Raw genomic sequence first — 27,120 nt, 5'->3', positions numbered from 1 at the left:
TGCTGAAATATTTTGAAAGAGGCTTTGAATATACCACTACTTAATAACTATATAATTTTACTTTTATATGAGAATGAACCATATTTTATATAACCTTATTATATAAATACATTTTCTGATTTAATTTTACTTTAATGAAGAATTAATTTGTTTTCCATATTTCTAGTTTCAAAAGAACCAGAGAAGTTCCCTCACAAATGTCCTTTTCTTGAGTGCTTTATTTCTTTATTTGCATTAGCTCAAGGATAGCTTAAGATTTTCTAGTACCGCTACTTGAAAAATGAGGAAAATACATTTTGTTCACAAAGCATCTTAGAGTAACAGTTTATTCCAATGATATATGAAACCTATTATCATGTCAAGAACATTAAATTCAATTGGAAAATAAATGCAACACAAAAGTGATTCGTATGTCATATGTAAACCACAATATGAAATTAATTACAAGTAGGCTTTATAAAAGAAGATTTTCAGATCCCTTAGAAAAGTACATTTGGTATATCCCAGCTAATAGAGTAGAATCTTCCATAGAAGCAGCTCTATGTCTGTAGAATACTCTCAGATTTTAAGAATAAATGTGTGTGTGTGTGTGTGTGTGTGTGTGTGTGTGTTAGCACGTGGATGTTTAACCACCATTCTACTAACACTTTGTGTTGGCCATTCAATACCTCTGAATGTGTATCTCTTAATCCATACATCTCCATGCCCATTTTCCCAAGGAATTGAGTTGATTTTCTCACCATATTAGCTTCTTCTGGAGGTGCCTGAGGTTGTGTGAGGTGGGGAAGCATAGAAGTCCGGATACACTGACAGAGGCAGACCCCCAGACATCCATTCCCTTGAATCTATTTTACAGAGATGTTCTGCTTTATCTGTCATATAGCTTGAGGTATTCCTGTGATATCATTTGAAAAATATGTTCTATGTCTTAAAAATATTTGTCAATGCCTGGACTAATATCATTAATTTAGATTTCAGGAATTGTTGTATAATTGTGAACCAATATTACCATAAGATTATATACATTGTTATTCAAATACAGTTAAATCATATAAAACCAGTGTTTCTTCTCTTTGGTAAATTAAAGTAGAAATATCTATCTGAAAAAAATAAAAAAAAGAAATTCGTAAAATCTTATATCACTAAAAGAGAAAAAGAAAGACCTACTTTTATATTAACAAAACTTATCTTTGAAAAGACAGATAGTTACAGGGATATTAGGAAAAATTTTATCAATTAAACAAAATTGGTTGACCAATAAACCTAATGAATATTGATTAAAGTCTATAGGAAGTGTCCAGAGGAAACTGACAGTGCATTAATCATTAAATATTTCCCCTCCTCTAAACTAAATAAAAGATTTCTCCTATGTTTAGAGTACTCTGTGAGTCTTTCTATGAAATGAGCTGTACAATTTTTTATACACAATTAGCAAATTGGCAAATATTTTGGATGGATTGAACAATCATATTGAACTAGTTGGGACTAGTTTGTAACTGGAACTCAAAAAAATAGAACCAGTTTTTATTCTGGAATAACTACAAAGGAATAAGAGTAAAGACTTTTCATAAAATGTTTTAAATGGCTTGATGGAATTTATAATCACATTCCAACTTATTTTACTATATATCTATTAGATCAGAAAATACTAAAATATATTAGATTAATAATTATGATTATAATCTCTTCATATTAATGATAAATAATTCTATAAATAAATTTTGTAAACAGTAGTAGAATTTTGCTTTAGGAGAGTCCAATTATCAGAAGGCACTTAAAGTTGTTTCTTATTTTTCATATTATCTTGCTTGAAAAATTAACTCATACCTGCCCTATGAGGGTTGTCAGCAAGACTGACAATATTCTGAAGGACAGTAAACAAAGAATAATAAAAAATAGCAGACTGTCAAGTTGAAGGGACCTGATATATAGATCATTCTTAACATTAGCTTTATTAATGATCTGGAAAGTGATGCAAATGGAAATTAATTAAATCTTCAGGTAATAAGTGATATATTTATTGATATAAAAACAAGAAAAAGTGAATCTTTGAGAAGTAAAATAAAGAATGAATAAAGAAAGAAAGGAAAAGAAGCATCACACAAGAATGGCTATCAATTGTTCTTCGTATTAAGAACATTGAAATACACTTCTACAATGTTTAAGATAAAATATAGATAGGCAACAGTATAAAGTAAAGAGAAATGGAAATAATCTACAGATGAGATGTCATATACCATTTTGTACCACAGATTGTTATCATCTATTTATTGTGTATATACTCAAATAATACTTTCCTGAATGATGTCTAGGAAGCAATATTATTTGTAGAAAAACTGTTCCTTCTTAGTAAGTGGTATTCTTTTTAAACACTAAGAAATACTGTTCCAACTAGAGAACAGTTGTTATCGAATAAGGGAATATTCATATAACTTACAACAATATTCTAACTATTCTCTCCCAAATCATAAGATATATACTGAAAAACTGTAGAAATATGCAACTCTATACTATTTCCCTCTATGATTATTACTTTTATTATTTATTTATTTATTTATTTATTTTTTGCCGTACGCGGGCTCCCCACTGCTGTGGCCCTTCTCGTTGCGGAGCACAGGCTCCGGACGTGCAGGCCCAGCGGCCATGGCCCACGGGCCCAGCCGCTCCGCGGCATGCGGGATCCTCCCGGACCGGGGCACGAACCGGCGTGCCCCGCATCGGCAGGCAGACTCCCAATCACTGCGCCACCGGGGAAGCCCTGATTATTACTTTTAAAATGTCATACCTGGGTTAATAAGAAATCAGATAATTTTTTCAATGGAAGAAAATATAGATTTTATCAGAAATCTCACACATGGAAACAAGCCTGTCACTACTATATAATTATTGACTAATTTACATTTTTAGTAAGTATTAAGTTTTAACCTATTTATTGTGAGAATATATCATAAATGTTACAATGCAACTTATTTAAAATAAAATATTAATTTTACTATTTTTGGATAAATTCAATCATATAATGTACTTATTAAACAGGTCAAAAGTTAAAATGGCTTGTCCTTTATAATGTGTAAGATTATCGTCCAGTAATTTCAAAATACGTTTTTCCCTGATACACGTTTTTTGAAGTTCTTAGGGCAAAAAACAGCCATGGGTGTGCCCAAAGATAAGGAAAAACTTTAGTATGCTTCTTCCTAACCAATACCTCAACTCTAATCTAGAAAGCATATCACACTAAAATGTCTAAAACTTATTGTATTATACAGATTGTTTGCTTAAATCATACTGTTAAAATATAAACAAGTTAATGAATGATATTTTGCCAATTGACTTTCATATATATATAGAATTATATATTCCCTTACGCAATGGAAAGAAATAGATCTCAAGACAAACTTAAAAAGTAAAAAAGCTTGAAAACGTTTAGGTTATCTTATGGGAAAATCTTTATGATGTTTTGTTAAAAATCAATAAGAAAAATAATGCACTGGAAACATGATCAAAGGACTCTCACTCTGTTCCCTTGGTTCGTCTTCATCTTTAGCTTTCTTTCTAAAGACCATCTTTGCTTCTCTTGTGGGGAACCTGGCTACTATCTCTTTCAAGATATAACCCTTAAAATTTTAGACTCCATTAACTACATCTGAAGTTAAAAAATCCCAGTGAAGTTTTCCGATTAATTCAGCTAAAGGCCAGGAAGTCCCTCAAGTAACTTTTATTGCTTCTCTTCTTAAAAGGTCCCAATGAGTAGACATTGACTTCAGCAGAGGTATTCTAAGAGAACAGCTCTGTAGGATTAAGTGTATTAAAAGAAATGTATGGGTACCACATTGCTGTCTTAAAAGCTCCCTGTGTGCATTAGCTTAGATTCTCCTCAGTTGGAAAACAAGGACTGATTAAATCCTTTTTATCAGAAGTTTGAAGTGAGGTTTGGAGAGATAATATAGTCCAGTTGTAAAAAGAAAGGATTATGAGCTGTGATATTTTGGGTATTACTCCTGATTTCAGTTCTTCTTTGCTGGTGAACCTGACAAAACTATTTACTTTGTTTTTCACATTGGTAAAATATGTATTATAAGAATAATACTTTCAAGTATTGCAAGGGCTTTCTTTTCATTGAACAAATATGGTTGGGGGTTGAAATTTCCCTGGCTCTATTTCCATGATATGGGTACACTACTTACAATAAGATATATGTCAAATACCTGCCTACATGGAACTTGGGTTTCATTTGGGAAAAACAAATAAGAACAAAACAAGTAGAATACATAGATTCTCAGATAGTGATGTGTTGGGGTATAAATAAGACAGCAAAGACAGATAGGGAGTGCTGAGTGTGGTTGCTGTTAAAAATGGTGTGGTCAGAAGGCCTGACCAATAGGAAGACATCTGAGAATAGATTTTCAAAAGTTAGAGGAGGTGAAGCAGGTAGCTGCATATTTATATGGTTGAAGAACATTCTAGGCAGAGGAAATAGCAGTTGCAAAAACCCTGAGTCAGACATGGTCTTAGAGTTTTGAGAAAAAAAGCAGAGAGAACATTGTGGCTGGAGCAGTTAGCAAAAGACAGATATATTTTGAGATAGAGCCAGATAGGTAACAGGATAATAAGCATATGTAAGGGAACCTTGTATGCCACTGAAAAACTTTACTTGTACTTTGAATGCAATGGAAAATTACTGGAGGTAATTTTAGCAGTGACAAGATCTGATTTAGGTTTGGGAAAAGATGTCTGTAGCTGTTGTTTTGAGAATAAACTATGTGTAGAGGGAAAGGAGAAGCAGGGAAACCATTTAGGATACTATCAGGATTATGCAAGTAAAAGATGGACCATAATGGTAATAGTGGAAGTGGTATCATTTGGTTCCAGAAATAGCATAAAGATAGAATTTATTGAAAGTTTGGATATATATGTGAAAAAAAAATTACAGGAGTAAAGTTGACTCCAAGCTATTTTTCCTGAATAATTGGAAAGATGGAGTTGCCATTTACCATGATATTGACAATTATGGAAGAAGCAGTAGTTTTGGAAGGATGGCCATGATTTCTATTTTGTACATATTAAGTTTGAGAAGTATATTAAACTTAGGAGATGTTGAGACAAAAATTTGATGTGTGGGTGCTCATTCCAGAGGAGATGTCATATATTTAAATAAATGTGACCAACACATGCCTATTAATATTTTTCTGTATTTACTCACTTATTATTTATGCTCTTCATACCTTCTTTCATTTCCTCATTTCCTTCTGGATCGTTTTCTTCCTGCTTGCGGAACTCACTTCAATGGGTTTTTGTCTGTTTGTTTTCAAGTGCAATTTTTCTGGCAAAAGTTATTTTACCTTCTGTTGGCCTGAAAACATTTATCTCACCTGTAGTTTTGAAGATTGTTTTATTTATTGATTTATTTAAATTGGGGGATAGTTGCTTTACAATATTGTGTTAGTTTCTGCTGTACGACAATGTGAATCAGTTATATGTATACATATATCCCCTCCCTCTTGGACCTCCCTCCCACCCCACCTCCATCCCACCCATCTAGGTTACCACAGAGCACCAAGCTGAGCTCCCTGTCGCTATACAGCAGGTTCCCACCAGCTATCCATTGTTTTATTGATCATGCGCTTTTTTTTTTTTTTTGCGGTATGCGGGCCTCTCACTGCTGTGGCCTCTCCTGTCGCGGAGCACAGGCTCCTGATGCGCAGGCTCAGCGGCCATGGCTCACGGGCCCAGCTGCCCCACGGCATGTGGGATCTTCCCGGACCGGGGCACGAACCCGTGTCCCCTGCATCGGCAGGCGGACTCTCAACCTGTGCCACCAGGGAAGCCGGATCATGTGCTTTTTATTTTTATTTGTTTTGAACGTTTATAGCAGCTTTATTTATAATTGCCAAAACCTGGAAGCAAACAAGCTGTCCCTCAGTAGTTGAATGGACAAACTGTGACACATCCATACAATGGAATATCATTCAATGACAATGAAATGAGCTTTAAATCCATAAAAAGACATGGACGAAACTTAGATGCATATTTCTCAGTGGAAAAAGCCAATCTGAAAAGGCTACATACTGTATGATTCCAATACATGTCATTCTGGAAAAGGCAAAAGTCTAGACACAGTAAAAAGAACAGTGGTTGCCAGGAGTTTAGGGGAGCGGCAGAGAGAGGAGAGATGAATAGGAGGACCAAAGGGAACTTTAGGGAAGTGAAACTGTTCTGTATGTTACTGTAATGGTGAATACAATCATGGGCTTTTTAGACTGGCAGTTATTTTCTTTCTGCATTGTAAAGTGTCATTCTATTATCTTTTGGCTATCATAATTTATATTGAGAAACGTGCTGTCATTGCTGCTCCTTTGAAGATAAAATACCCATTTTTCTTGGTGCTTTAACATTTTTCTTTTAGCTTGTGGTTTCCAGCAGTTTTACTATGATGCATATTAGAGTGGGTTTCTTTATCTTCTTGGGACTTACAGAATTTCTTGAATCTGTGGCTTGATGTGTTCATGATTTGGAGAATATTTTCAGACATTTTCTCTTCATATAATTCTTTTGATTCACTCACTTCCACCTCTCCATCTGCATACATATATATAGAACTTTTACTATGTCCTACAAGTCTCTTATGACTTTTTCTATATTTTCCATTCTTTTTCTCTCTTTACTCCTGTTTCAATATTTTCTATTGATCTGACATCTAGTTTACTATTCTCAAGGCAGAATTTTGGTGTTAAGAATGAGAGAGAAAAACAGGCATAAGGATCTTGCCAGGTGACTGGGGTACACAGAACTGTCAAGATTCCTCCTCACTACTGCCTATGGTGGTTTAGGGTGTAGGGAGAATTGGTGTTATTCTGAGTAGAAGAAGTTCTAGACTTTTCTCGAGGTTTTTGAAGAGAAATAAATGATATAATAAAATTAAAGCCCTTAGCACTGTACTTCACACATGATTAAGTACTTGATGAATGTTACTAATATTAATATTACTGGACCTTGCTGATATGAGCTCTGTGCTTTCACTTCCATGTTCTCTGTATCACGATAACCTCTGAATTTTGTGTCCTGGGTGCAAGGTTAACTGCAGCTTCTGTTTCAGCCAAGATAGAGTGACAGGGATGGGATTTATCTATCTGCTTGTATTAATCTGTTTGTGCTGTTATAACAAAATACCACAAACTGAGTGCTTTAAACATCAGAAATTTATTTCTTCCAAGTTCTGGAGACCTTCAAGATCAAGGGACCAGCAAATTTGGTTTCTGGTGAGGTATGTCTTTCTGACTTGCAAGTTGTTGCTTTCTTTCTGTGTCCTCATGTGATGTCTCTGTTGTGCTTCTGTGGGGTGGAGAGAGAGAGAGAGAGGGCACTTTGGTGTTTCTTCTTATAAGGACACTATTCCTATTGGCTCAGGACCCCACCCTCAGGAACTCATTTAATCTTAAATATTTCCTTAGAGATCACATGACCAAATACAGCCACATTAAGGGTTAGGACCTCAACATATGAATTTGGGGGGAACATTCAGTCTACGACACTAGCTAAAACAATTTCAAAAACAATAAAAGTATATGAAAGAATGGTTCCCAAGACTTTGAAAATAGGCAAAAAAGAACCATGGTCTCTCAGAGATGGGAAGAAAATGAGATGAAATCTACAGTTGCTCCAGTTTACTTCCTGAAGCAAATATCAGATGTTGGAATAGGGAAAGTAAGCAAGATGAGGCCTGATAAGTCTCCTTAAGTATAAGAGATAGAACTGGGGGTCTGGGAAGACCAAGATGGCTAGAGTTTCTTTCAGAGTACCAGAAGGAGGAGAAAGGCACAGAGAGAAAACTCTGGAGTTGCAAATACCCCATGAGTATTCAGCTGAGCACTGCTCGGGACACAAGTATGAAGAAACTACCCAAACCTGGAAAAGAATTGCCAGAAAGGATTAGAAGAATAATCCCCAGAGCTCACACATGGCCAGAAATAGTTCATTTTTCCATCAGTCAAAGTGGGGAACTTCATAACTCATGGGGCATACCGTAGAGCACTCAGTAGTGAGAAAAAAAATGAAACCTTGAATAAATGCTGCTATATTGCCATCCAAAAAAGTTTAAAAGCAAAAAGCCCCCCAAAGATTACACTGTTTCCAAGAAACTTAACTATATCCCAGAATAAAGCTCAAAAATATTTATAGAAATACAGAAATGTTCAGCATCTAACAAAGCAAAATTTTTAATGTCGGATCCAACAAAAAGTTATAGGCATGCAAAAAAACAAACCAAAGAAATAACCCTCACATCTGTCAACTGACATTGATAACAATAATAGCATTAGTAGAAAAGGCCTTTAAAAGAGTATGACTGTGTTTTATACATTCAAGATGTTTGAGGAATGATTGAACACGTTAAGAAGAGAAATGGAAGATTTAAACACGATTTAAGTTGAACTTTTAAAGAGGGAAACGACAATGGGTGAGATAAAACATACACTGGGTACGATTAATGGCAAACCAGACATTGAAGAAAAATATGGCAAGTGAAGTTGAAAACCATGACAGAACTTATCTAAAATGAAACGCAGAGAGAAAAAGGACTTAAATAAAAGACCAGCACATCAGAGAGCTGTGGGACAAACTGAAAGCAGTGTTTCAAGGTGAGGTTCTGTGAGATGGTGCTTCAAGAAAGGGAACTGGTTCGGAATTTATTAAGTCAAAAACAATCACAAAAAGTCCATAGCCTATATTAGGCTTTCCAGGTTTGCTGTTGGTGCAGTTGTGTTAGAGGCAACAATCACAAGTTCACATTCATGCTGTTTTTCTGTTGATTTCTGTGGTTACTCTGTGTGCATTGTTTCTCCTTCTTGTGTGCTAAGAACTTCCAATTTCTCGTACCCTCTGCATTCCGGGTTCTGCAAATCCTCATTTTCATTATGCTCAAGATTTTTCATAATATTGTAAAGCCATTATACAGTGTTTGACATATGCTTACATATTTGATGAATGCCATTTAATGTCTTTAGTACAATCCTCCTGAAAAAAAATAATCAAGTTGTTAGGTATATTGTACTGCAATACAACAATTTATAACACATGATTTGGACTGGTGTTTTACTAATTCAACAGTAAACATGTGTTTGGCAGACTTCTAGAGTTAACCAGGAGTAGTCATAGCCAATGAAATTGTTTTACATTTCACAAGGGCATTTGGATTTCAGATGCAATGGGGCACTCTGTATGAAACTGTAGCCTATTATTTTTGATAAAAAGGGTAGGAAAAATAATCATTTAAAAGTTGTATTTTCTTTTTTCTCTAGAGGTAGAGATTTCAGTTTACATTGGGGTCAGGGTGCTTCCTTATTTTAGGCAAATCACCTCAATGGACTTCGGATTTAGCCAGTTGTTAGGAAAATTGTTAACCAAGAGCTATACCAGAGGTAATATATATTGGTAGGTGTAGATGTACTGGAGTAATATGTCTAAGGATGTTTGCTTTATTTGTTTGTGAGGTGAAGTGAGAAAATGGAAAAATACATTTTTGTGTGCGCTGAATGGAGAGAGTTATTTTCTTAGTGAGGACGTGAGTGGTTTTTGCTGTTGATTTTTATTCCTGGGTGGTTTTTGTGTTGTTCATTTTTATTTTTGAGAGTTACTTGCCAGAGATGAATAATTGAGAGAAGAGGCAGAAAAACTTTCATAAGAATTTTGTTGAAATTTTGGACCCAAATACTGTGGTTTGAGACACATTTGAAAATTTTAGCTCAGAGTTGAAAAGATAGCCATTTTTTTTCTGCCTGCACTCAGAACCGGCCCTATTCTTATACCAGAGAGTGGGACATTTTTGGAGTACCAGGAAAAACATCCCTGGAAAGGACATTACTTATTCCTTAAGAAACTCCATTGACAGGTGGAAATAGGCCATCCCTTTGGGATGATTTAAGGGGCAATGACAATGCACAGGGGGAGCTGGGGAAGCAGCAAAGAAAGACAGACCCTGAGTTGCAACTACAGGGGACTCATTACATTATGAGAAAAAGTGATACTCTCCTTTTTTAGACTCCCAGTAAATAACAAGAGAGCATTCTATTTTGCTTAGTTTGAGATGCAGCATTATGAGGGGGAAACACAAATTTTATAATATGGAAGCATGACTTTATATTTACTCATATGTTGGTGAGGCCTCAACATTTGGGCTACTCATGATTTGCGTCTCATAGTAGAGAAGAACTAGGATCAACCAGCACATTCACATTCTTGATGTGTGTGATCAATAGATAACCTTTATTAAATAAGGGATTATCCTTGACTGTATAAACACAAACAATTGTAGCTCAATTAATTTGCTAAAGGCATTTATTTTTTTTGTTTTTTATTTTATTGAAGTAGAATTGATTTACAGTGTTGTATAATGCATTTATGTTTTGATATGAACCTGGTTAATGTCAATATTAACAAAACAATTGGCTAAAGAGCAAAATAATATTGGAAATCTATCTGGTAGTGAGTGTCATTCTGAATATAGCCCATTGAAAGGTTGCATATGTGAATGTGCAAAAATATGGCAGAACTGGCTGGAGATGGGACTTCAGCCCTTAAATTACATTGCTTTCATATACATGAATGCTAAGCACTTTTGGAAACATTATAATATTATAGATCTTGAGGAAAGCAAAATATGTGGAAATAAACAAACAAATGGTAACTTTGAAAATGAGAGATTCTATCCTAACTGTAGATTAATTAATCAGATATGAGTGGACCTGCATTTTTAAGTTTGAGATTTTGTTTAAACTCAGAGATAATCTAATAAGTAAAATCTTGAGAATTAATGGGCGTTTAACTGAAGTCCCACTGTAATAAGCAAATGAAGTTTTCTAACAATTCAGCATTCCTCACTGATATAAATGTTGCACTGGGCATTTCAAGCATTTTCAAAAGGTTGCACCCTGTCAGGGCAGAGGATACAGGTTGTGATGCCAGCTTCCTTTCATACATGGATTCAGTTGAAGTCAGAGTTCACCACTATGCCTCTGACAGAAGCTCTCCTATTCCACTTTTGACATGTCACTTAACTTGCTCCCCTATCTAACAGACTTTTCTAAAAAGAGAGTTTTAAAAACATAAGATAGCAAACATTTTTTCCTGACAGAATTTGACCTCTTATTATTTGGAGTTAGTCCTTGTTACTTTCCCAAGTGGTTCATTTAAAGGAGTCAATTTAAATTGCCCTGCCTTTCAAGTAAATACACAAGGGCTAGAAGCACATTTAAGAATCTGGAGTTTTCTTTTTTCTTTTTTTTGGCTGCATCTCACGGTATGTGGGATCTTAGTTCCCCTATCAGGGATGGAACCTGCATCCCCTGTATTGGAAGCACAGTCTTAACCACTGGACCACCAGGGAAGACCCAGGAATCTGGAATTTTCTTTATGCTTTTTTTTTTAATACCATAAGATAAAATATGGCAGTAGAAAAGAGCTGTGATAGGCTCTGGTAAGCTAAAAATATATAAGATTTTAAATGGCTTGTTTTAGCCAGAATTTCCTAAAAGAGAGAGCTTACAAAATTATTTAATATATTTCTATTTAAAGTAGGAAAATATCATAATGTTAACTGTGGTCCACAGCATTTATTAGGCATAAAGAGTGGTATAGATTTATTTTTAGTAAAAATTAGTAATAATTAATAAAAATATATTTTAAGACATATTGAATGTGTGTCTTATCCTGGAAATAAATGTTTCACCTGAATATATTTAAAACATAAACTAAAATGTTTAGAATATAATACACCTAATATGTAAGCCCACTATATCAACATTACCTACAAATCTATAGAAAACTAATTTCATGACTAAATTGAATAAACTCTTGAGTCTTCTGATAGAAATCTTAAAATGATAACATTGAAAATATATTCAATTTCTGAACTTTTTTTTTTTGTGTTATGTCCATGTTAGGAACCACATTGAACTGTGAACAACAAATTTTCAGACTGTTGAGGTAAATGAAGATGATAATTACTTAAAAAATGTATTGATGAAGAATAATCCCTGAAATTCACTTTTGAGTTCTTTTTCAACTGTTGAAATAGTGATTCTAAAGAATGCTAGATAATTGGGGTATATTTTACTTGCTTAGATATAAATGCATTTTCAGTACTGCTTCTTTCTTTTTCTTTTCAAAACAGGTACTATTTATTTATCTTTTTCTTTTTGTTTCCATCCAAGAATGTTTTCTGAGATCCTGAGAACACTTTATCATTATATCAGTCTCTCCATCTGTCTGCAGAATCCCGAGGGATACCATTCCCAGGTGGCAAGCAGACATTCTAAGAACTTGATCTGAATTTAAATCTGATTTACTAGACTGCAAAAGCTTTGACAGAGGTGCAAAAACATAATACTTTTCTTGTTACCTATCTTTTTGTTCAAAGAAATTAATACATACAAAAATATTAACCATTATCAGCTAAAAGGAAAATTATAATGAATTTCCTATATGTATTTTTTAAAGTTTTTGGTATAGTTTCTGAATAATTAACAAAAATACTTTGGGTGTAGATTACAAGAAAAATTCTAAAATTATTTTACCCTATGAGTTGAAGAATAAGACTCTAAATATTGTTCATCTGTAGATGATATTATCACTTCTGATTTTTTTCTCAGTAATTGGACATGAGTATTATACTTTTAAAATCAGAAAACAAAATGTGTGTTATTTTCAAATGTAGGCAAATGGTCATGAACTACTGATTCGAAAATTAAAGAATGATATAGGAAATATACCCTTTAGCAGTTCTGTAAAAAACACCTATAAATATGCCTACAGTCGATAAACACTAGACAGATATCACATATATAATCAACTTTCGTTAATATTGTAGTCTACTTTTTATTTATATAGCACAAAGAACCTACTGCTTTGAGGCAAACATGATGAAAGTGAAAAATTTCTGAAAGCATTTTAAAAAATTTAGTTTTAAACAAATTATTTCATATTATGGAAAAAATAAGCTTGTAGGTACAAGGAATGCTATACGATTATGATAATATCCATGTAAGAAATTGAGAAAATTAGGCTACTGGAAGTAATATGAAAATTAAGCTTATCACTGGATATTAAATTTCAAATAAGATATCAGGCCATCTGACAATGCTATGAAGATACGCAAAAAAAAAAAAAAAAAAAAAAAAAATCCATGATCTTCTCACATCTGAAACTGAAAGCAAAGTATGACTAAATTAGAACAGCAATACATAAATATTTTGTTTGTTTTTTTGTTTTATGTCTATCATTTCAGTGCCTAAGAGAAGTTTGCTCCACAGTTACAGCTAGAATATTCATTTATTAAATGAAAACAAAATATGTAGAACCCAGCATGACATAGAATATGGACACATTCCTTGTCTTTGTGAGGATTACAGTCAGAGGTTGAGATATAAACTAGAATGAACAAGACAGCTTAATAAGTGCTCAAATAGGGGTATCACCTAGAAAGATTTTATTTTTAACATACTGTGAGGATTAGATCTGTAGCCATTTGTTTAGTTAATTATGTTGATTCAAAAGGATAGTAAAATTTCTATTATTTCCCCAAGAAAGCCAAATGGTTACATCCTAGACTAGACCCTTAAGTTAAGCTCTCAAGGTTCAGAAACTTGGGAGCACTATCACGTTAGTTATTTAAATTGCAAAAAGGAATGACTTTCAGGACCTTGGAGACATCTCTAGGTCAGAAAAGCCAGAGAGACACTAGAGCTTATCTGGACCTTGGAAGGATGTATTTACATTCCAAAAGGTTAAAGGGAAAACCAGCATTCTTTCCATCCTATCTCCAAGGAGGAAAGGGGAGGAGGATGAACTTGCCTCTCTCCTTGGTAAGTAGAGAAAATCCAGTTTTCTCCATCCTTTGCCTATGGAATGACTTTCACTTATGTAGGGACTTGTTCCATCTGGCTTTCATCACATCACCCTAGAGGTAAGGATTAGAGTAAAGGAAACTGACACATTATTATTTACATAATTATAATAACTAATGAGTCTCTTAGCCGGAACATCTCATGTGCACATTTAAGATAAAATTAATAAAGATGACTATTAAAAACTCAACAAATCCAAATGATGCAATTCTAGAATCTGTCAAACCACATTCCTCTCTTACAAAATACTAAAAATATCACAAAGCTGCAGTAAAAAATTAGTATGGTAATTTAACAAAAATAAGGGAGATTAATTGAACAAAACATTGGGTTGGTCAAAAAGTTTGTTCAGGTTTTTCTGTAATATCTTATGGAAAAATCCGAACGAACTTTTTGGCCAAGCCAATACATGAACAAGAAATAGATATTAGTATAAGAGAATTTTAAAAATGAGTGATCCATTTTAAATTGGCAGAATTTTAAAATACTATTTGTATTAACTATTCAACATTTTTGAAAATATCAATTCGATACTCACCTCATATATTATTTTATAATATTTTTTATGAATTAAACCACAGAAAAAGATTTAGGGCAACTGAGTTGAATAGTCATTAAACAGGAAGGAGTAAATTTTAAGTTTAAGAAGTATAAAATAAATTGTAAAGATGAAAAATGATAAATTTGACAGCAAAAAAATATATATTATGAAGTAAAGATATAGTAAATACTTGATATAATGCCAAGTAAGAGAGTAATATTAAATAATGCCTATGCAAACAATAGAAAAACATTTTAAGAAAAGCAGTCCACAGAATAAGAAATAACATACTTTAGAAATTGGTAAAATGTACAAGGTGTGTTACATGCAAATTAAAATAACAATGCAACAATACTGACTATTGCATAGCAAATACAAAAAGGATAGACCCAAAATTTTCAAAAGTTACAATAAAATTACGTTAATTGATACTTATAGAAATATGTATAAATATAGTCTTTTCAAAAACAAAGACAACTAAAATATCCATAAAATTTAATCTAGCAATTTTTGTTTCTCCAATAGAACAATAGATCAAAAATATTAGAACTTAAATTCTAAAATTATATGTCCTATATTACACAAGCTTATTTGATATTTACTGATGTTAACTTTGTGATCTAATATATGGCCATTTTTAATAAATATTTCATGTGCTTTTGAAAGGATGTGTATTCTTTGGGATACAGAATTACATATCTATAGTCAGATCAATTTTATTAATGTGTATTCATGTCTTCCATACATTAATTTTTTGTCATTTTGATCTCCCAATTTCTGAGGGACATATATTGATTTCTTCTACTATGATGTTTATAGGGGATCTGGATCTTCTCCTATGCCCTTTATTATACTCCTTATAGGAGAATTCTTACTCTATTCTTATTTTTGGAGAATTCTCATTCTCCAAATAGGTATTATTTGACAAATATATATTATGACAAATGTTTAGAAACAATTTAGATATTCTCATTACTTCCTGGTGTTGTGATATTTCACCAAAGAATGTGTTTGTTTTTTAACATTTCTTATAAGTTAGGAGGGTTCTTCTAATTTGAGGATGTGTCTTGTTCAGTTTTAGACACTTTCCCTCTATTGTTTCCTTGAGTTTTAACCTAGCTTCATTTCCTATTCTATCTTTCTGAAAGCTCTATTTACTAGATATTGTCATTTCTGGAACAGTTTCCCAGGTTCTTAACTTTTCTCCCATGCTTTCTATTTTATTTTCTCCAATTGTTGACTCTTGGGAAGATTTTTTTCCTTTTGACATTACTGTTAATTTTCTTTTCATCTGTGCCAATTGTGCTACTGAGCTATCTGTACTGCTGCTATTGCTGTTGCTACTTAATTAGAGCAAATGTGAATCATGAGGCAGACTTGATGAAGGCACTGGAAGCAGTCGTGAGAGCTCTATAATCCAACCCAGGAGAAGGACAAAGAAGAATTCTCTAGGATGACAGGAGAAAAATTTCCCAGGATGATAGCTGTATAATAGATCTGAAAGAAAGTAATTCAGACAGAAGGAAACTGAGATTCCCAAAGGGAATGTTTCCAAAGATGGGGGTGGGAGAGGGGAAGGAGATCCACTATCATAAGATGAATTGTGACACCTCCCTCTCCAAAAAAATTATGTTAAAGTCCTAACCCCTAGGACCTCAGAATATGACCTTATTTGGAAAGAGAGTTGTTGCAGATATAATTAGTAAGATAAGGTCATACCAAAGTAGGATGGGCTCTTACTCCAATATGACTGGTGTTATTATAAGAAGAGGAGTAGAGACACAGAGACATAGGCACATGGCAGAGGGTGGGGTGGGGGCAGGGCAGTGAACACATGTGGCAAAGGAGGTAGAGACTGAAGTGCTACAACAAGCCAAGAAACCAAAGATTGCTGGCCGACTACCAAAAGCAGGTAGAGGTGAGGAAGATTCTCCCCTACAGGTTTCAGAGGGAGCATGGCCCTGCTGACACCCTGATTTCTGACTTACAGACTACAGAACAATAAGACAATAAATTTCTCCTGTTTTAAGCCACTTGGTTTGTGGCAATTTGTTATGGCAGCTCTAGGAAATTGATACATCCATCAATTACGTGATTGGAATAGAACATAGAAAAATTGTACTAAGGAACTATTAGAAAATATGTAAGAAGTTAACAGTGAGTACAAAGAAAATTGAATAAATTATAAAATAAAGTAATTATTAGCTAAACCAAAAAAATGTAATAAAAAATTGTAATCACAGCACACTAAAATGTTTAGCTATGAATAATATTTGAATGGACATAATAACATAAGCATTCAATATTGAATTAATAGAAACTTAATATGATCACAGTAGGATAATGGGAAAATAAAAGAAAAAAGAATAACACTGCCAAAAGTCTAAATCTCATCTAATATAACAGGAAGTCAATATATTTTTCTAAAATTGATAAATCAAAAGATAATAGTATATGCATATTATTCATATATGAAAGTAGAAAAATAACAAAAAATTTGTGAGTCAGTGTTCCAGATGATGTGGGGGAAAAGGTGGAAAAACGTCACAAGGGGACATCCATTTTTTGTCTTTTATTTCTATCAATTCATAAAACTATGTTTACATGTTACTTTGATAAAAATAAAACCAAAGGTATAAAAATTTACAGCATATTTAATGGAAAACAAGCATTTAGAGATTAAAAAGAACTCTTAGAAATTAAAAATATGATAATACTCATAACAGAACTTAAGTGATAAAACCTTGAAAATCTCCCAAAAGATAGAACAGATTTTTGAAAATTTTAAGATAAATAATAAGAAACATATGTGATTACATCAAGAAGTTCATCACATAAATTCCAGATAAAAGGTAAGAGAATAAATAAAATAGATAAAAGGTAAGAGAATAAAAGTCTAAAGATATCACAGATGTCAAAACATATAAGACCTATCTTGAACCATTTTTCTTTTCAGACCCATCTCCTGGAAGCCTCTACCCTCCCCCACACAAGTCTGTAAGCCAACCTCATGGTTTTGTTTATTTAATTTCTGAAGGTCTTCATGCTCTTTCACATCTGGATCTTCTCCTATGCCCTTTTCTATGCCTGGAAATTTAACTCTGATTACCTTAGGTCTCAGTTTCAATGCTTCTGTCTGGAAATTTTCACTGGTATCTTCCTACTTTTCTTCCAGGAAAGAAAAAAAAAATACCCCTATGAAATAGGGGTATCATCACTTCTGATGTTATCAGAAGTGATAATATCACCTACAGATGAATCACATTGAGAGTCTTATTCATTTTCTTCCTACTTTTCTACTAAGGGTATTCTCTATCTTTATATTATGTACATTTCAGTGTCTCAGTAGGCTAGGGCTTTTTATAGGAACACTGAGAAACCTAGGAAAGCTTTATTTCTCCATATGTTTGAAGCTCAGCTTTACCACTTGTGTGGACATTGGATAAGTTCTCTCTATGCCTCAATTACTTCCTATAAAAAAAAGAGAATGATTATAACAATACCTGTCAGATATGGATTAAATATAATTTGGTAAACATAGTTTATCACCTAAGCCATGACAAATTTGACAGTGTATGTAGGTACTATTATTATGCTAGAGCAACACATAAAACCCAGGAGTGTGCCTGGAACATTAGACATATGATTGTACTAATTTAAATAAGATACCTTATCACAGTTTTTTTTTATACAGTAATCACTCAATGATTTTTAACTTTTATGGCTTACTTGCTTGCTTTTTTATTACTAGTATTTTGTTACATTGGCTGCTTATCTTAGGTCATTTTATCTGTTCAAGTAAACTATTTTTAAGCTCTGTATCTACATGTTTGTTTCTGTTTGGTTTGTTCATTTCTTTTCTTTTTTAAAATTTGCTTGTTTGTTTTTTATATGCCATAGAAGAGTGTCTTTTTCTGACTTATTTCACTTAGAACAGTACTCTCACGGCCCTTCCATGTTGTTGCAAATGGGAAGATTTCATCTTTTTGTGGCTGAGTAGTATTCCATTGTATGTATATGTGTGTTTCTACATATATATATATATATATATATATATATATATATATATATATATATATATATGCCACATCATCTGTTGATGAACACTTAGGTTGTTTCCATATCTTGGCTATTGTAAATAATGCTGCTATAAACATAGGAGTGCATATATCTTTTTGAATTAGTGTTTTTATATTCTTCCAGGATAAATACCTGGAAGTGAGATAGTTGGATCACATGGTAGTTCTATTCTTGATTTTTGGAGGAATCTCCACTGTTTTCCATAGTGAATTCACCAATTTACATTCCCACCAACAGTATATGAAGATTCCCTTTTCTCCACATCCTCACCAACATTTGTTATCTCCTGCCTTTTGGATAATACCCATTCTAACAGGTGTGAGGTGTTATCTCATTGTGGTTTTGATTTACATTTCCCCAACAATTAGTGATAGTGAACATCTTTTCATGTGCCTGTTGACTATCTGTATGTCGTCTTTGGAAAAATGTCCATTCAGCTCCTATGCCCAATTTTTATTGGGATTTTTGTTTTGTTGTTGTTGAATTGTATGTGTTTTTTTAAAAATATATTTTAAATAAAAACCTCTTAGTGGATATATCATTTGCAAATATCTTCTCCCATTCTGTAGGTTGTCTTTTAGTTTTGTTGATGTTTTCCTTTGCGTTTGTCCCAATGACAAGTTTATTCTCATTCTTTGAATTTCTGTTTAAAATTCATTTCCATGGAGAAGCCTAAAACAACCACATATTCCTATCATTCTCAGTTATGGTCCAATATTTACTTCTTTCCATCAGCTCATCACAGTCTATATCTATGCTAATTTTAATATTTATGAACATACAAAATATCTCAAATTTTTTTTATTTTAAAGTTTATTTCCATTATTTACCAATGTGCAATAAATATAGTTCAAACATTAAACATATAAAATTCACTGCAGTGTTTTCCCCACAAAAATTTTTCCTCTAAAAATATATGATACATTATCATTAGCCCTAGAATATAACGTTCTTTTTCTATAGAATTGGCTAGTTTTTGCCTTTCTAATAATGTAAATTATGTAACTAGTTTTGACTTCTGTTTTGTATTAGCTAACAGAATTCAGAACAGAAAATATGTTCATATATCTAGATTATGTATTCATGTAATTATTTTATCTGGCTACTTTAAAACATCTCTATGTAATTAAATAAGATCTAGTGGGATGAGAGCATATCATTTTAATCTATATTGGCTTGCTAAAATATATTTTGTATTTCAGTGTAATATAATATAGGACATATATCTTCACTTTTGCAAATGAAAAGGAGATTTTTCCATATGGTTTTCTGTGACTTTTATTTACATAGTCTTTATCATTAGGAATGTTTTATAAAATGAAAATCATATGTAAATGAGCTCTTATCTCTCCTGTAAAAGCACTTAGAGTGATTTTAATTGCTTATTTCCTTTGTATATGTTTTCAACCTAGATTGTAAAATTTGAGGGAAGAGGTCATATTGGTTTTGACAAGTATTGTGTTCCTAATACTTTATATTACCTGGTACTTACTAGATGATCAATGTTTATTAAATGAAAGAACAAATGGTAAGACTTTCAACTTAAAGCAATTATTGGGACAAATATAAAACCAGTAAAGTCTGTTGTTATACATATACCTTTAATACTACAACTTGTTAAACTTCTGTTAAGATTTGAAATTTTGAACAATCCTCACTTTCACAAAATCTCATACTGCTGATTAGCTGAGGTAATGACAAATGAAACAATAGTGCTTGATTCAGCAGACTCACCTCACTAAGGTTTAGACTAAAATGTCTTATTTGGTTTATCTAAGGTCACTGCATTATTTTATAAATTGTAGACATAGAAATAATCTATTCTTTTTTTATTTTAAAGAAGATGTTGGGGGTAGGAGTTTATTAATTTATTTATTTTTGCTGTGTTGGGTCTTCGTTTCTGTGCAAGGGCTTTCTCTAGTTGTGGCAAGCGGGGGCCACACTTCATCGCGGTTTGCAGGCCTCTCACTATCGCGGCCTCTCTTGCTGCGGAGCACAAGCTCCAGATGCGCAGGCTCAGTAGTTGTGGCTCACGGGCCTAGTTGCTCCGCGGCATGTGGGATCCTCCCAGACCAGGGTTCGAGCTCTTGTCCCCTGTATTAGCAGGCAGATTCTCAACCACTGCACCACCAGGGAAGCCCAGAAATAATCTATTCTTAATATGAAATCTAAATTCCCTTTGAGTAAACTTCTTTTGGATTATAGACCACATGACAAGATATAATACATACTTAGAAGACTCACTCTGCTTATGACACCTAATGACAAAACAAATGGTTGTTCATAATTTTCCACTCTGGTTCAAAAGAAGCCCTGTAATGAATTAGTAATTGGGGAGTGTCGATGATCATATTATCACCAGTGCAAAATAAGTAAAGAGAGTCATTAATTTAGTAAAGAGAATCTCAAACAGCTAGTAAAGTCTGGAATCAGGTATTCATATGGAAGTGCCATGATCGTATAAAAAAATCTCCAAAGGCAATGGGAAAGGAAAAGAGTGTTAGTCAGAAACCAAGATGTGCATCAGACTTCAGAATGTATATAGGCTAGTTTATAAGATTTCCACTTTCTGCTCAGTACTTATGTATTTTCCATTGAGTTGGGTACATGCAGTAACTTTGACCTCAGTTTTATTTTCTGGGAAACAATAGTTTAAAAAGAAACAAAATCTATGGATAAAACTAACTAACATTTTAACTGGGCAGTAATATGGTAGAAACAAACTCTAAAGACACAGGGAATAATAGTCTCTTTTTATCAAAAAACAGAGATAAATTAAGGTGTAAAATCTTTCATTTTTATGTAAGAGATAAAAAGAGATAAAAACATCTTGCCCTTAAAATGCATACTATTATTTTTTATGTGTTGATTTGCTCTAAATACACTTTCCCAGAGATACTTTCATATTATATTATTTTGATAAATGTGTACTATTTGCCCCATTGTTGTTAATGCTTTTAGATGCTCAATGAAGGAAATTGGGAATGTATTTAAACATGTATATAACCAAGTAAAAAACATCCATGAAGTCTATCACTAAAGAGCTACTTAATATGTGGACATATTTTATTTAATTAAAAAGAGTACAAATTCTAGTTTCATTTCTAACATGTAAAAAGCTTAGAAGTCTTCATTTTCATCCTTAAAACAAGAAAAACCTGGACAACTGAAAAGCAATATTTTTTGGACACATAAGAGAACTTAGTTTGCAGGTAAGACTGCCACCACAGAATCTGAAAAGACAGGCATACCCAGAAAATCACCATCAGGACCTGCTTACCTGGAACATATCCCACTGGTGCCATAAACTTTTATTAGCACTTAAATGTAATTTTAGTGATGTGCTGGAGACTGAATGTAGACTATAATGGGAGTGAGAAGCTCCCATGGACTTCAGTTTTGGGGTGGCCCCTACAGTCTCATTAGTTTTATTTCAAAGAACCTCACCAGATTCTCATGGTGAAGGTTCAAGAAAGATCTCAGAGATGGAAAGAGATATCTTGTTAAATATCCTGGAGACTTCTCCTTAACTAAAGACTACTGTCCAGAAGAAAAGACTTTGTTAGAGCCTTATCTCAGCAGGAGGAAGGGAATGACTCCCACTTCAGTCTCCTCTAGCCTTTTTGTCTTACCTAACAGGTGGCAGGGGGAACATAGTCAAGAGATATCAGGGCTTCAGGGAAAGATTGGGAATGCTACAGTCACAGAAGGAAGTAGAGAACAAAGGGGAGAAAGCTACACCACTGGAGAAACATTTTTGAATATCAAAAAATGGGCTCCAATGGAAAGATTATACAATATGCAAGAAGAAATGGGTAATGTGAGAAGAGAGAGAGGAACTCTAAAAAATAATAAAAATGAAATGTTAGAAATCGGAAACACTGCAAGAGAAATGAAACGTCTTATGGGTTTATCAGTAAACTCGACATAGATTAGAAAAGAATTTGTGAGCTTAAAGACAGGTCAATAGAAAATTTTCAAACTGAACATAAAGAGAAAAAAGAATGAAAAAAAGAATTTTAGGACAATTTCAAAATATGTAACAGGCACATAATCAGATTACCAGAAAGATAATAGAAAATGAAGCAGAAGAAATACTCAAAGTAATAATGGCATAAAACTTTCCAAAAGTAATGAAGGCATAAAACCACAGATCTAGGAAGGTCATAATAGACCAAGTGGGTTAAATACCTAAAAATCCACACCTAGGCATATCATATTCCAACAGATAATTCTTGGAAGAAGCCAGAAAGATGAGTGGTAGGGAATATTACCAATAAAAGAAAAAGAAAAAGACTTAGAGCAGATTTCTCATGAGAAACAATGCAAGAAAGAAGAGAATGGAGTAACATATTTAAAATTATTTTTTAAACAGCAATCTAGAATTCTATACTTAGTGAAATTATTTTCAAATGTTAAAGAGAAATATATTTTTTCTCAGATAAACAAAAACTGAAGGAAGTCATGCCCAACAGACTTTCCCTGAAATGAATGTTAAGTTATTTAGGCAGAAGGAAAATTATACAGTTCAGAAATTTGGATTTAGAAAGAGAAGAAATACTTTGGACAAGGAATAAATGAAAGTAAAATAAAATCTTTCCTTTCCTCTTTTTTTTGATCTAAAAGATAACTGTTTAATATACTGATAGTGAGAATTTATTGGGTGATTATAGCACATGGACAAGTGAAATGAATGTAAACAATGTTAGAATTGATGGATGGGAGAAATTGTGAAAACTTTGTTATAAGGCACTTGTACAACACCTGAAGTGGTATAATGTTAACTGAAGGTGAACTTAGATTAAATTAAAATGTGTATTGTAAAATCTAAGGAAACCACTAATTATTTGTAAAAGAAAGTATAATTGATATGACCAAAGAGGAGATAAAATAGTATCATATAAAATACTCTATTAAAGCTAGAGAGGGCAGAAAAATAGAGGGATAAAGAAAGAAAAAACAAATACAGCAAATAGAAAACAACTACAAAAATGGCACATATTAATCAAAATATATATCACCAATCACTTTAAATGTGAATGGTATAAATATATCAAATAAAGACAGAGACTAAGCAGAGTTAAAAAAAAGACAATGCCTCAATTGAATGTTATATATAAAAAAAGAATTTAAACATAAAACAAGAAATATGTTAAAAGTAAAAGGATAAAGATATACCATGCTAACACTAATCAAAAGAAAAGTGAAGTAGCTATATTAATTTCAGACAAAGTAGACTTAAGAACAAGGAATATTATCAGAGATAAAGAGGGGTATTACATAAAGGGGTCAATTCTCAAAAAAGAAATAACAACCCTTAATGTGCATAAATATAATAACCACAACTCAAAATATATAAAGCAAAATTGATAGAACTGAAAGAAGTAAACAAATCCACTATTATAGTTGGAGACTCCAATGCTCTTCTGTCAGTAATTGATAGATCAAGCAGGAAGAAAATTAGTAAGGATATAAATGTCATTAACAGAATTATCAATTAATGTGATCTAAATGATGTCTGTAAAATACTTCATTAAATAAGAGCATAATACAATAATATTAAGTTCCCTTGGAAGATTTACCATGACAGACCACATTCTGGGCCATAACACCTTGACACGTTTAAAATAATAAAATTCATACAAAGTATGTTCATAGATCACAATAGAATTAGACTAGAAATCAATAGCAATAAGATAACTGGAAGATCCTCAAATATTTGGAAATTAATAATATACTTCTAAATAGCCCATGAGTCAAAGAAGATATTTCAAGGGAAATTTTTAAATATTTTGAAAATATAACTTATTAAAGTTTGTGGGATGCAGAGAAAGCAGTGTTTAGAGGGAAGTTTATAGTATTAAATGAATATATTACAAAGAGAAAGCTATAAAATAAACAACCTTACCATTCTTCTTAGGAAACTAGAGGAAAAAAGAGAAATTTAAGCTTAAATCAAGCAGAAGTAGAATATAATAGTTTGAACAGAAATCAACAAAGAAATGAGAGAATATCAACAAAGCCACTAACTAGTGTTTTAAAAGATCAGTAAAACTGATAAACCTAAAAAATGAAGGGAGACAAAAATTTCCAATTATCCTAAATGAAAGAGGGTCATCACTACTAATCCTATGGAAATTAAGAGGATAATAAAGGAATAGTAGGAACACCTCTATGCCCACAAATTTGATAACCCACAATTTGACATAGGAGAAGTAGATAACATAAATATCCCTGTGTCTATTAAAGAAATTGAATCAATAATTAATAACTTTCCAAAAAGGGATGTTTCAGGTCCAGATGCTTTCAGCTGTGTATCCTACCAAACATTTAACGAAGAAATATTTCAATTCTCCACAATCTCTTCCAGAAAATAGAAACTGAGGGACCATTTCCTAACTTATTCTACGAGAGTAGCTTACAATATCAAAAGCAGATAAAGGAAAACTATATACCAATATCTCTCATGACCATAGATGTAACATTCCTCAACAAAATATTACTAAATTGAATCCAACATCATATTAAAAAGAATTATACACCATGAATAAGGTTTACATATGTAAGGCCAGAAGTTCAGCATTTGAAAATCAATTAATGTAATTTACCATCTACAGAAGCCAAAGAATAATATCATATTATTATATCAAGTGACAAAGAAAACTAATTTGATAAAATCTAACACCGTTTCATAATAAAAAGCAAAACAAAACCTCAGCAAACTAGAAAAAAGAAAAACTTTCTCGTCTTGATAAAGAACATGTAAAAAAAATTATAGATGATATCATATTTAATGGTGAGAGGCTGGATGCTTTCCCCCAAAGATCAATAACAAGGTCAGCATTTTCCTTCTGACCACTCCTGTTAAACACCTTATTGAAAGTAATAGCTAGTGTGCAAAGATAAGGAAAAAAAAGGTGTGCAGATTGGAAAGGAAGAAATGGAACTCTTTATTCATTGTCTATCTAGAAATATCAAAGTATGCACCAAAAACTCCTGGAACTAATAAGTGTAACAAGCCTGAAGGATACAAAGATAATATATAAAAGTCAATTGCTTTCTTGTATACCAGCATTGATAATTATAATTTGAAATGAAATTTAAAAAATATCACATAATAACACCAAAAAAATGAAATACTAAGGTGTAAATCTAACAAAATAAGTACAGGACTTGAATATGGAAAACTACAAAATACTGATGAAAGAAATCAAAGATGATTCAAATAAATAATTCCAATGGATTGGAAGACTCAATGTTGTTAATATCAATTTTTCCCAATTTTATCTACAATCTCAATACATTTCCAATCAAAACCCCAGCAAGCTATATTGTAGATAATAACACACTGATTTTAAAGTTTACATGGAAACCAAAAGACACAGTGCTGCAGAAAACAGGAGTCATACTACCTGATTTCAAGGCCAGTATAGAATGTTCAAGATACTGGCAAAATAATTAATGCATAGATCAATGCACTAGAATAGAGAGCTCTGAAATAGACTTAAACAAATATATTCAACTGATTTTCAAAAAAGTGTAAAATCAATTCAAGAATATTGAAATTTCCTTGAAAATTAGAGAAAGGAAAATCTTTTCAACATACAGTATTAGAGCAAATGGACATCCATTTGTAAAAACTGAACCTAGACACAGATCTTACACCTTTCAAAAAAATTAACTTAAAATAGATTATAGACCTAAGTATAAAATCAAAACTATGAAACTTCTAAGAGACCTTGGGTTTGATTGATGAGGTTTTAGATACAATACCAAAAACATGGTTCATGAAAGAAAAAACTGATAAACTGGACTTTACTAAAATGATAAATTCCTGTGCTCTGAAAGATACTGGATTATTTGCTTTCTTGTTGTTGACTTTTAAGAGTTCTTTATATATTTCAATACAGGTCCTTTATCAGATATGTATTTTGCAAGTATTTTCTCCAAGTCTTTGTTTTGTCTCTTCATTCTCTTCACAGTGTCATCATGAAATTAGGGACTTTTTTCTTTCTCCCTATTTTCCTTTTCATTGCTCTACACTCAAATTTAGAAAAGTGTTTGGCACATAGTATAACTCAACATACTTACTATATATGTGAATGAATAATTAAGGAGTTAAACTAATATAGAGGCTTAGATCCACTATTGATATGGGGGGTTCAATTGGTCTCCGTCCCTTTCCTGTAGCTGCCATAGATTTTCCAAGCATCAGGCATATGTTTTAAGTCAGCATTTGGAGAGGCAGGTGACTTGATTTCTGAAGGCATAGGAATAGACTCATTCCATTTAAATATTACAATGCTTGTTCCTAGGGGATTGGTGAGAGCTAGGATAAATTTAGAGGCAAAGCTAGAAGAGAATTGGTGTTAGGTGGTGCTGCATAGTAGGTCACAAGGGATAAATGTTTAAACTCATTATATAACTGACAAATTGTTTACTTTGCATTTTAAACATTGAATGGCATGCTATTTTGTGGCATTATTGAAGAGACTTACCCAGATCTCAGTGTATGATTTAGAAGCTGCTATTTTCTGAAAATGATGTGGGAGTTCAGAAACAGGCTGACACAGATAAAGTTATATGTCAAGATTTGGGGGAAAT

Source organism: Stenella coeruleoalba, assembly GCF_951394435.1.
Source record: "Stenella coeruleoalba genome assembly, chromosome: 2".
Lineage (NCBI taxonomy): Eukaryota > Metazoa > Chordata > Mammalia > Artiodactyla > Delphinidae > Stenella > Stenella coeruleoalba.
Note: the sequence above shows the minus strand (reverse complement) of the source record.